The following is a 12941-nucleotide window of genomic DNA, read 5'->3' on the forward strand; positions in this document are numbered from 1 at the left end:
ACAATATTCTGCCCCCCCTCACACACAAAAATAGAACAAAGAGCCCCCTCACCTGCTAACGTTTTTGCAGGGAGGAGGCACTTTCTCTGGTGATCTAGTGGTTGCTTACTAAGGTCTGGTGCATACCTTACTAATCCATCCTTTCTGCCAAAGCTCAGAGCTCCGGCCGAAAGGCACTGAGTGCCGCCACAGCTCGCATCAGCTATGCGGTCTGCATCTAGCAGAGATCCTGACCGTGTAGCTGCTCCCGCAAATCACCACATGCCTGACTTGCCAACTGGCTGTGGGTCACCTAGTGCCAGTTTGCGGGCCGCAATTGGCCCATAGGTCTGTTCTTTAAGACCCCTGACTTAGTGTTTTGCATAAGAGGCCACTGACTTTGGAGGAGAAAATGTGGCTACATCCATCTTCAGGCAGCTAATGAACTGAATTTAAAATGGTGGAGTAGCTGTCTGAATTGTACAGCATGTTCTCACGCTACATTATTGTGATATTTATTCCTTCTACATTTCTGCCAAAACTAGAAGGCAAAGCACCAGTCCAGAGCCAGCAACATGTGGAGGCATTTGGTTGCAATGCCTTCCTGAATTGAATTAGGTGAACCTACCCCGGGGCAAAATAATTCTAGTTTGATGGACCAACTAACAACATCCCTGATTTTTACACCTCCATCACGTTTGCTATGATTTCTTCTTGCCAGTTCTTCACATTGCTTTTTTATTCCTTGAAACCCAATTGATGGTAACTTTGTTGCAAATCTGTGCACACACATTTAGGCCTGGTTCACACCTGGGCCTTTTACAGCGTGATCCTATGCGTTGTAAAACGCTCAACATGTGAAAACCAATGATTGCCTATGGGCATGTTCCCACCTGGGCGTTTTACAGCACGTAGGAACGCGCTGCAAAATGCCCTACGCCCAAAGAAGTACAGGAGCTTCTTTGGGGCGTATCCATCAGGATACAGCCGGATAGCCCTTGGAAACGCGCGTTTGTTGCGCGTTTCTTTTACCGCAAATCGCGGTAAAAACTTGCGGCCCGAAACGCACTGCAAACGCGCATATTCCGTACACCTAGGTGTGAACCCAGCCTTAGACATGATTCCAGGTCTTTAAATCATGTACTGGTACAAAGGTTACAAAAGCAAAAGACAAAAAACTAATTATGAATTTTTTAAAGGATAACAATAGCAGATACATATTTTGTTTTTTTTAGCAATACTGGCTGAATATTTTAGAAGGCACATACTGTATTTTGAATGAAATTTTAAAGAGACTTACATTTTTATGTCTTTGCTGTTGTATATTTTCATTATTGTATTTTATATGCAGATATGTAAATGCTACATCTAGTGGTCAATTGTATTCTAATATTCTTTGCTTAGTCATTGTTTTAGTAAACTCCATTGACCTTATAAGGACTTGGAAGTCTATTGTTTTAATTCCGGTCCAGCCTGACACACAGCCTGATACACAACTTGCAGAAATGGAGCAGTACAACCAAGCAGAAACCACTGCCTTAAAACGCAGTGAGCAAATGTATTTGCATATACGCACATATACAGTATATTTCCAAATTATATATATTTTAAAATATTTTTTAAATGGTTATACTCATTAACAAAATATTATATTTTATTATGATCACAATCACGCATAATCCAAATAATTGTTAAAAGACAATAGCTTCCTTCATGAAGAACTCCACTTGCATAGAAAAAATGATTAAAACATAAATAATAGCAACACATGCCATGTTGTAATTGAATGCCACTGAGGTGATCTTGTCATTACAATCTTCAGCCAGCTATGAGCGTTGCTTCCTGACAACCCTGGCATTTCCCCGCAATGTTTGCTATTTTGTAGTTTAACATATAAACAAATAAGTCCATTACGATTGTCTTGCTTCTGCATTGAAGAGACCTGTGATGTGACCTTTAACTCCTTACAGCAACATTTCCCTCATCTTGTTGCTCTGCTCTGCTTCCCTCATCTTTGTGCTCTGCTCCTGTTCCATTAGGCATTTTGTGTGCTCCCTAAGGCTAGGTTCACACCGAGGCGATTAAGCCGGTGAGCTGTTTTCGTGTGGTTTGCTTTGAAAATAGTGTGGTTTTCAATGCATACAATCGCCCGAAAATAGCTCCTGCACCTTTTTGCGCAACAGGCGATTTCTACCGCATGACAAATCGCAAAGGTGTGAACAGCTTCCATAGACTTGAATGCAAAATGTTTTGTGCGATATCGCCTAGGTGTGAACCTAGCATAAAAACTCTTGTTTATGAGTGTTTATCACATTCTTCAAATATCTTCACCCATCTCTTTTCTAATGCACTTCTCTGAGTGCAAGCAGTTACAAACCACCCCCAGGACTCAGAATAAAGTCTTGCACACATGGCTTCCTCACTGCTCCATTAACTACCTTGGATGTAACTGGGCATGTATACACGTCCTGTTAGATCCGCCCACTCGTGCGCACCGCGCACGAGCTGGAAAGACGAATATTTAAAAACCGAAAGTGATGCCATTTATCATACAAGCGATCCGCCGGCTACAGAGCCGGTGAATCGCTTCAAGGGCCATCAATCACTGATAACACTAAACTGATGAGCTGTAAAAGCTTTTGAAGCGTCGCCAATGGCCATTTTTGAGTATGACAGTTTTTGGTGATTTCTCGAGTGCGCACAATTTTTTTACTTGACATGTTTGGTGTCTATTTGCCCGACGTGCAAGTAAGGATGCATAGTAAGGGTTTAACCCCTTCGTGACTGACGACGTAAAGTGTACGTCGCCAGCATCGGGGCTGTTTAAACAGACTCCCGGCGACTTTTGCCGCCGGGACTCTGTTTAAACTTGTAGAGCCGACTGTCGGCTTTACAACAGAAGCGATCCTGGCGACTTACCTGTCGCCAGATCGCTTCTGCGTCCCGAAGAAGGGGCCGAGGGTTAAATCAGTGGCGTCACAAGGGGGGTGCAGCCCGCACCCGGGTGACACCATTGGAGGGGGTGACACCAAAATGACTGTCAGTCATTATGATGTCACCCCCTCTAAAAAGTCGGGCACTTGGTCATGGACCGAGAGCCCGACAGTGTCAGGAGAGAGGAGGGGACCCGGCGGCATACCACATCCTGCCGGGTGCACATCCCCTCCTCGCTCTGCCAGCGTCCACCACCAAGATGGCTGCCGGCAGGTGTCAATTAGATGACCGCGCATGTGCGATGACATCACTGCGGGGTGTCACCCGGTCTCCGCTCCGGGTGACACCCGGCCTCGGGACGCCCCTGGTTTAAATATAGTTTGTTTATAACATTATGATGAAAACAAACTAGTGTGCCAACACAGCTTACAAATTACAGAGGACCAATAATATTTATACTTAACATAAATCAACAAGGCACATGTTAGCATTCCTTGTGTTATTTTGAGTTACAATGTATTTCTTTCTGCTTTAAAGCTTGAAACCTTAAGATTAAGCCTTGATCTAGTGCCCTCATGGGTTAGGGTCCGGGCAGCACAGATCACATGGTCTCTGACTCTCTGGCTTAATTGTTCTTACACAGACAGTTACACTTGCAGGGAATTACACTGTTTAGTGGTACTAAGCATTAGGCTCAGTGGCGTCGCTACAGGGGGTCAAGGGGGGCAATTGACAGAGGTGGACCTGATGGAAAACATCAGGTCCCTCCTCTGCTGATTGACAGCAGGCAGTGGGTGGGTGCAGTAGCCAGCCTGTTATTGGCTATTGCAATTTGAAATATCCAATAGCAGGCTGGCTATTGCTCCCAGCAATGAAGTAAAAAAATATAGTTTCAAAAAATAAAATAACATTTAAAAAAATTGAATTCATAAGAAGTAAAAAATACAAAAAAAAGTTTTAAAAAAATAAAAAGTTAAATAAACTAAAATTAAAAATCCCCCATAAAATTAAAGGCCCCAGCCCCTGCAAACACACACATAAAAAAAAAGTTGTAGTTCTCTATAGCTGGTGTTTTTTTATTGCTGTATAAAGTATTGCTGGGATTTATAGTCCTCTATAGCTGTTGGTATTATTCTACATTGGGGCATAATGTATTGGTTGTAATTGTAGTTCTCTATAGCTAATGGAATTCTGCAATGCTGTATAATGTATTTCTGAGATTTATAGTCCTCCGTAGCTGATGGTGGTATTCTGCATTGCTGTATAATGTGTTGCTGAGATTTGTAGACCCTCTACAGCTTGGAGTTAGTGGCAGAACTACCAGGGTCGCAGCAGTCGTACATGCACACAGCACTGACGAGGCATCCCTCCACTACCAGTGCTCTATAATTTTCCTCAACCCATTATTTTCTCTACCGCGTCGCTTCCAGGTGTGTATGTCATGAAGAAAGGGGGTCATGAAAACAGCAAAAAAAAGTTTTAAAAAAATAAAAAGTTAAATAAACTAAAATTAAAAATCCCCCATAAAATTAAAGGCCCCAGCCCCTGCAAACACACACATAAAAAAAAAGTTGTAGTTCTCTATAGCTGGTGTTTTTTTATTGCTGTATAAAGTATTGCTGGGATTTATAGTCCTCTATAGCTGTTGGTATTATTCTACATTGGGGCATAATGTATTGGTTGTAATTGTAGTTCTCTATAGCTAATGGAATTCTGCAATGCTGTATAATGTATTTCTGAGATTTATAGTCCTCCGTAGCTGATGGTGGTATTCTGCATTGCTGTATAATGTGTTGCTGAGATTTGTAGACCCTCTACAGCTTGGAGTTAGTGGCAGAACTACCAGGGTCGCAGCAGTCGTACATGCACACAGCACTGACGAGGCATCCCTCCACTACCAGTGCTCTATAATTTTCCTCAACCCATTATTTTCTCTACCGCGTCGCTTCCAGGTGTGTATGTCATGAAGAAAGGGGGTCATGAAAACAGCTGATTCGGAAGACTCTGCCCCACTGGAAGTGACACAATCGAGAAAATGTATAGGATCAAGAAAAATTATAGAACACTGACTTTGACACTGTCCGGCCCCTCCCACTTTCCTCTCACAGCCCAGGAGCATGGACAGTCAGCGGCGGCCTGCAGTGAGCGAGAGTGCCCTTGTACCAGACATAGAGCGGAGTAAGGCCAGAACCATGTAGGGAGCCCAGTGGGAGGAGAGCACCATCCCCCAGCCTGTCAACCCCTTTCATGGACTTACTAGGAGTCCTCACATCACCCGACCATTCACACTACCGTTACATGGATGGCAAAAGTGGCAGACAGGGGCGGGGAGAAGGCGGGGGAAGAGGCAGAATAGCAGGGGGCCAAGTAGCTGCACCATGGGCCTCTGGGTTGTACTTGTCCCCTGGGCTAAAAGTCGCCAGTCAGCCCCTGCTGGCGTCCGCAGTTGCGGTATTCAGGATTATGGGTGGCGTTGGACCATATGTCGCAACCGCAGGGCGGAGTTGCCATCCGCAATTAAATCATCTCTCGGCGCCCAGCGGTTGTGACATGCAATGAAAATGATCAGTGCCCCCCCAGATTTGACTGTGGTATCTTATGTGCCCCCCCTATATATATTGTTCCTGAGTCACCACTGATTAGGCAGAATATTCATATGTAATGAGCAATCTTGGCTTCCCTAGTATACATATATAATTCTAAAAGCAGTCGTACATGCACACAGCACTGACGAGGCATCCCTCCACTACCAGTGCTCTATAATTTTCCTCAACCCATTATTTTCTCTACCGCGTCTCTTCCAGGTGTGTATGTCATGAAGAAAGGGGGTCATGAAAACAGCAGACAGGGACGGGGAGAAGGCGGGGGAAGAGGCAGAATAGCAGGGGGCCAAGTAGCTGCACCATGGGCCTCTGGGTTGTACTTGTCCCCTGGGCTAAAAGTCGCCAGTCAGCCCCTGCTGGCGTCCGCAGTTGCGGTATTCAGGATTATGGGTGGCGTTGGACCATATGTCGCAACCGCAGGGCGGAGTTGCCATCCGCAATTAAATCATCTCTCGGCGCCCAGCGGTTGTGACATGCAATGAAAATGATCAGTGCCCCCCCAGATTTGACTGTGGTATCTTATGTGCCCCCCCTATATATATTGTTCCTGAGTCACCACTGATTAGGCAGAATATTCATATGTAATGAGCAATCTTGGCTTCCCTAGTATACATATATAATTCTAAAATACACACAGAAGAAAGGGTTTTAAAACGGTATCACAGAACATTATTAGTGTTAGTGCCTGTGCCCCCTAAGGAGCCCCTCAGGTCCCAAGAACAATTAAAAATTAAGCTCTGCCCTTTTTCACGGTTAAGTCCTGCCTAATGTCAGAGGTGGTCAAATGCAAGAGCTTCAACTGCTAATTTGAAAACTAAATAAAAAGGGTAATGAGTGTCATAATGGGTAGGGCTCAGTTTAGAGAGAAGCCAAGGGCCTGCAACACCCTGGGCCTAGGTCCCAAGGCGCTCACTGACACAGGGATCCTTTGAAAACTGACATAAGTACCTGTACCTAAGTGCTAATCTCAACTAGAACAGAAGCCAGGGGCCCGCACCATCCTGGGCCTAGGGCCCAAGGGGCTCACTGACACAGGTATTATTTAAAGACTGACACAGGTATTTGTAGTTCAGTACTTTTTAGATCAAGGCAGGTTCACAGTTAGTAGTAGAAAATAAAAAGATGCACAACTGGGGACAACAGTATCTAAAAATGCATTTTCTAAAATGCTGTTTTACCTTTTGACTTTCTAATAGATATTGATTTCCCTCTTCATGCACAAAATAGTTCAGTACAAATGGAGAGATATTTGTGATAGTGTTTTATACTTTGTAAAACAAACAGCTGCATAGCATTGATTTTTTTTAAGATAACCTCTTTTTTTTAGATATCTGGCATACATCAAAAGTGTTAATTAATGATATCTTGTCTTTTATTTTTTATTCAAATGAGTGACGTATGGTTTGACACCAGTGTAATAAATAGTAATTATAATAAAGTGTCTTGAAGAAGGAAAAAATTACCTTTGATCAGCCATTTAAACATTTGATTTACACAACTTCAGAAATGTCAAGCAAATGTAATTAAAGCAAAATTGTGTGTATTTTCAGTGAGTAATCAATTTGTGTTGCTGTAACATGTACATGAAGCCAATTTCTGATTTAATTTTTTTAGTTTTTTTGTTTGTAAAGAACAATTGTGGCTCCCCTGTGTACATGTTTATTTACAAACTACACATAGAAATAAGGGTTATTAACATCAAGATACGTTAATATGGCTGTAATAAACTGATCACTATTCAGAAAAGAAAAACTTTACAAATGGTTATTCTTTCCATTTAAATATGAATGTGGATCTTAATTTTTTTCTTTGCTCCTCCTACTCTCTGGTATAAAAAAAAGAAGAAAAGTTTCAATGTATTATTCTTTATGCTCCAGCACCAATACTCTTCCAAGTAGAATGACCTCCAACATTGTTCAACTGACGAGGAGCCCAGGCTATCAATGACACATCCCTTGAGAGTGCTCTTCAGTTAAGGACCGTCCACCAATGAAGAAGAACAGAAAAGGACCCTACCCATCACACGACCAGCCAGAAGACAACTTGAGATGAGGGATGTATACCGATTTCTAAAAATTACATGCAGGGGGCTATGGGAGGGGGGACCAATAGGGTTGAGGGTTTCTGCTTTTTATTTAACTCAGAGATGGGCTGAATCAGTCAAGGTTGTTTATACTTACTAGGGTTCCCTATTGTAAGAGCACTCCCTTTCATCCAAAATCATTTCTGCAAGAAACATCATCTTCCTGACAGAACTGCCCCATGTGTGTATTTAAAAACATGACATTGTGCCTTATTTTTTTTAGATGAAATTGGTGGTCATGTGACTGCTTTCCTTTTTGTTCAAAAGAGCATAGCAGTTCCATCTGTTGGTTTGGACATAAGGCAGAAAGAACTTCAGGGCTAAAAGAACACAAGCCCTGATGAAGGGAGACTGTTGTAACCCCCAAGACGCATTGGCTGTATCATTTTGTGTCATCTATGGCAATTAGTGCAGCACTCTTATCTCAGCTTCTGGATTCCTCCTGAGGTGCTCACTAAGGCCCCCTGATGTATGAGAGCAGTCAAGCCAGAGAAATTGTGCTCTACAGATCAGGCCTTATTAGGTTAATGGACTGTAATAGCTCAAGGTCCTGCACCTCACATACAAATCGCTCAAGAAGTTTGACAGCCTGACAGCCCCTTCTTGCAGAGTGCAAGAGATGGCTGGGTAGTGTGGAGGCAGACAAGGCTTCTGCCCCAGCTACATCCACCCAACCTGTGTCTTAGTTTGGCCTGGCTGCAACATAATTTTCTGTAATGTAATTTTAGAGGAGAGAACCACATCTCCCATCACCCCTTTCTTACCCCGCCAGCACTATAAGCAGTGTGTTCTTACAAATAATTCCACAGGCAGCTTTGTCACTCTTACAAAGGAAATGGAACTTTAGGACCTGTTGTAGAAGGATCGACAGATATGGATACTCACAAAGTAAGGGACAAATGGCACAGAAGTTCTTGAAGATACAGAACTTTCACTTTTACATGGGCCAATGTTAAATTGTTTTCCTGATCATAATATTTTAAATACTTTTTTCCTAAATTACAATGAAAACCCAACATTTAGTCTATGTAAGATATTAGCGAGCTCTTGCTCTTGTGTTTGAATAAGACACCTGTCTACCTGATGCTGAACAAATCTGGCAGCTCAGGGCCAAGCAGCATCCAGTCACCGTAAAAGAACACGTTTTTGCAATTTTACATTAGTCCACATGATACTCTGTAACAGTGGCATCACAAGGGGGGTGCGGGGGTGCAGCCTGCACCTGGGTGCCACCATTGGAGGGGTGACACCAAAATGACTGACAGTCATTTTGGTGCCACCCAGAATGAAAAGTCGTGTCCATAGCAGATATCAGGTGTTAGGTTTCAGTTTCCATGCTACACTGGATGATGTTATGTACTACTAGATTTTGCTTAAGAAGACTAACAGGGTTATTCACAAAAGGGTGAAGAGTTTGGAGAAGGGAACAATCTAGGCCAAAATAGCTGATTTGGAAAAAAATCTCCAATTCAGCTCACTTTCCAGTTCAGCTATGTTGTCCTAGATTGTTCACTTCACCTGCCTTCTCCAAACTCTTCACCCTTTTGTGAATAACCCTGTACATTTTAATGGTCCCTTGTGTAATCAGCAGAAGTATATCTTTTAACAGCATAGCTTCCAATTCCTACAATGTAAAATGCTATTTGTTAAATTAACCTGCCAGGTCAGAAGTAAGGATACTTCTTTTAGACATTGTTAACTGCATGGCAATCATCTCCATGCCTTAATTCACTATGCAAAGTAGAACTATAGCCTCAAATAAAAAAAAATGCTGCAGCAATTGATTATAAGTGCTTGTGCATTTACGTCTTTCTCTTATTCCCCCTGCAAAGTCCCACAAATACATGTCAATCCTGCCAGTGATGTCCACCTAATGAAGCTTCCTGTGATGGTGTGGTAATGGTACTGCACTGCTACTGAGTTCAAAGTAATGGGGGCATGGCTATCAGCATTGTCACTTTAGATTGTTATAATCAGCATTGGCCCCTCCTAGTCCTGCCCACTGCTTTCTGGATTGGCAGCACTGCCTCTGTTTCTGAAACCCTTCCATTGTGAGTTGTACTGTCGGGGGGAGGGGGGGGGGAAGCATATGATACACAAATGAAGGAGGATTTGGCTCACTCAGGGAGTGCAAAGGTAGTTTTTGTTGTTTGCTTTATGGAGCTTGTGCATTACATATTAACTGGGTTAGGGACTTATTTCGGGTGTCATACAGGGGCCTTTAATTGCAATTTAATAAGTCACTGACCCAGATCAGGAGGTTTAACATGTTCTAGATACGCTTTCTGCTAACTAGAAAAGCTGAGGAGGAGGAGGAATACAGCCAGAAAGCTAGGGCAATCAAACAGATGTCAGAATGGCAACACTCCCCTCCCCGTTTCTCTTACCTGTTTCCTGTCATTTTCAAGGATTTCTGAATTTTTCCTAAACAGTTTTTACATCAAAATGCCTAACTATGATCTGAAAGACGGTGCTTCAAAGAACTGACATGGCGCCACTTAGGGTGCTGTCACCACTACCACCCACAGGAACTGTTATCAAGATCAATATTGAGATATTCAAGCAGAAGAGCAATAATGTAAATTGAAAACCAAAGCAAAACATATCTGTTTGAAGATTCTAAGGGCCACTTATAAAGGTTCTTTTTTGTATAAATTGAAAACAGTACTAACTCCAGACTTTGCATTCTCACAAAATATTATTGTGCACAAATGTATTAAGATACAATGGTCATATATAAAATTCTCATTAAAATGATAGATCTAGACTGCAACAAGAAAAATAACACCTATAATGATCATGATATCATAGGGAATCTTCTCAAGAGCTGCTCTAAAGTATATTATATGTGCATGTCATGCAAATTTTCTTATTGACACTTTGTGGGTTAGGTGCTGAAATTAGTATTCAGGGGGATATTGCAATTAGCTAAGGTTACCTCTGTATCAGCAAATTATAGTAATATTACTAGAGACACTATAATATTGCTCTCTATATTATTGCTATATATTATACTGTATATTTTCAATTCAACAATATAGAGCAAAACAATAGCAATGTATTTCAGAAATAGACTAAATACATAGCAGGAAATGTGCTGCTTGGTGTCAGTTAAGGTGACAACTATATACAGTGTTTCTACAGCAAATTCCTTAAGCTATGAATGGGAACAATACTCTATCCAAATTTAGAATACTTGTTCTACATCCCAGCAGCATCAGTGGGGCCACATGGCAGCCATATCTGGATGGATGTCTATCACCATATATATCAACCTCAATGGAGCTCTAAATATCATAAAATGTGCAAATGAAAGATGACTCCAGATTTAGACACTGTGGAGTTCTGTATACTATCAGCTCTGCAAATAGGGAATGACAACACTGACAATTGTAATTCCCATGGAGTGCTAAGTGTGTCCTCAATATAGCCTTGAGTGGCCCAGTGTAAAACAAGCTAAGTAGTCTTTAATATAGAATCAACTATGAAGCAAGAGCCAGCTCCACCAATAATTATAATCCATATGAAATCACCCCAGTGCCAAACTGTATTTGTAACTGTATCTGTACCTGTAATTGTAAAGGCAAACTAGTTAGGGATAAGAACTGTTAGATAAAAAATCCTTTGACTTCCACTTTAAATAATACTATAAGAGATACGGTAAACGTTAGCAAAATCATCTGGCAAGGTAAACCAAGTCATACAACCCAATGTCAGTTGTATCTAAGCACAGACAAATCCGTTTACGTGTCTAACAAACTAAATTACAGCTCTTAGGAATGCCATGGAACACAGAACATAATGTGGATTTTATGCCCCACAGCTTTGTTCATTAACTTTATAGGCTCTGCTGAAACACAGTTTACATTTTTTGTAAGAACATTGATTAATCTCCTTATTTAATGTCACAGGCCTGTGACTGTCTTGCCAATGACTCCCGTTTCCCTGATAGATATGTCAGCAGGAGGCATACATTTTCATTTTTTACAAGGACAGAAATGTTATTTACGTATGATATGATAAAAGACTATTAAAACAGAAATGCATATTAAAGCCCCACTGAAGAGGTATTGGGAATGGATAACCAATGCATGAACCTATGCCAGCAGGGTAAGACCGGTTACCATGTAAGTCTTGTCGTACAAAGGACAATTTAAAAAAAACATTTAGCAGAAGATATAATGAAAATTGAATTTTGTAAAATAATAAAAAACTATAAGAGAAACTGAATAGAAAGAATGAAAATTGAATTTTGTAAAATAATAAAAACACTATAAGAGAAATTGAATAGAAATACTGTCGCATTTTCAGAATGACCATAATGATTGAAAGAACTGGCATATTTTATAAACATCTTATGCAACTCAAAGAAGGTAACTTGGTTTGCCGATATGTCCCATTTTCATTTGTCTCCAGCCTTCATTTATGTACCTAGAATAATGTTATTGTCATCCCACTTGTGACATTAAGGGGTTGATTTACTAACCTTATAAACACACCACGAACATGTATACACCTCTGTAGTGTGTTCCCTCCCAGCATGATCTATGGGTGGAATCTAGACACCTTTGTAGTGTGTACACACCCAGCAGGTGTGTTGTGCAAAGCCAAGCATGAATTGCAAGGTGATGTTGTGTAAATTAGCTCTATGTTGTGTTGCTTGCGTTGATGAATGCAGGAATGTAAATGCATGAGCTAACCATTTTTGTCTAAACTGTGAAGCAGCATTATATATGCATCATGTGCATGATTTTTCCATATATGGCATTAGTGGAAATATGCTTTTAGAAACTTTTTGGTTGATGAATATGTTTTGCTGTGTGAAAATCACACGCACCTAGTGCGTGCGTGTGTTTAGGTTAGTAAATCACCCCCTAAATCTCCTAATACAACATTTGTATGTTGATTTTGTTTTCTTTTAGTCTGCCTTGTCTGGCTGTCTGTGGAGACTTTTGGGTAAATCCAGCAACAGAATCAAAAGAAGATGATCTGCAAGGGCTGCAGAGTGGAGGCACAAGATTCTTTGTAGCTCAAGTAACATATAACCGTCTACCCCTTTTGCCCTATTTGGTGACTTTTCAGGTACCCTTACAAAGAACTCTGGGCAGAAATGTTTTTACCCTTGCAGTGGGGCTTCCCCCGCACTGCAAGGCTTAACTGCTCGTTTCTTGCCTAGGGCCCAAAAAAACCATGTATACTTGCCTGATCCTCAGAGCTGGCAGCGCTCCTTCCAGCCTCTGTCCTCATCTGCTGCATGGATGTTATGTCCCTCGGTGTCCTCACGCCCATTACAATATATTGGACATGATGACTCAAGGATTCCTAGACCACTGCAGAGGAGG

At 41.6% G+C, this 12941-nt stretch overlaps 1 protein-coding gene across 1 annotated transcript in view; it reads right to left on the reverse strand.

The window, feature by feature from the left end:
- The window catches only part of DLGAP2 (DLG associated protein 2), a 121594-nt gene that overhangs the window by 11563 nt on the left and 97090 nt on the right, over window positions 1–12941 (reverse strand). The gene's annotated exons all lie outside the window — the stretch shown is intronic.

The sequence above is a fragment of the Nanorana parkeri genome, unplaced genomic scaffold (genome assembly GCF_000935625.1).
Source record: "Nanorana parkeri isolate BGI_ZX_2015 unplaced genomic scaffold, ASM93562v1 scaffold51, whole genome shotgun sequence".
NCBI lineage: Eukaryota > Metazoa > Chordata > Amphibia > Anura > Dicroglossidae > Nanorana > Nanorana parkeri.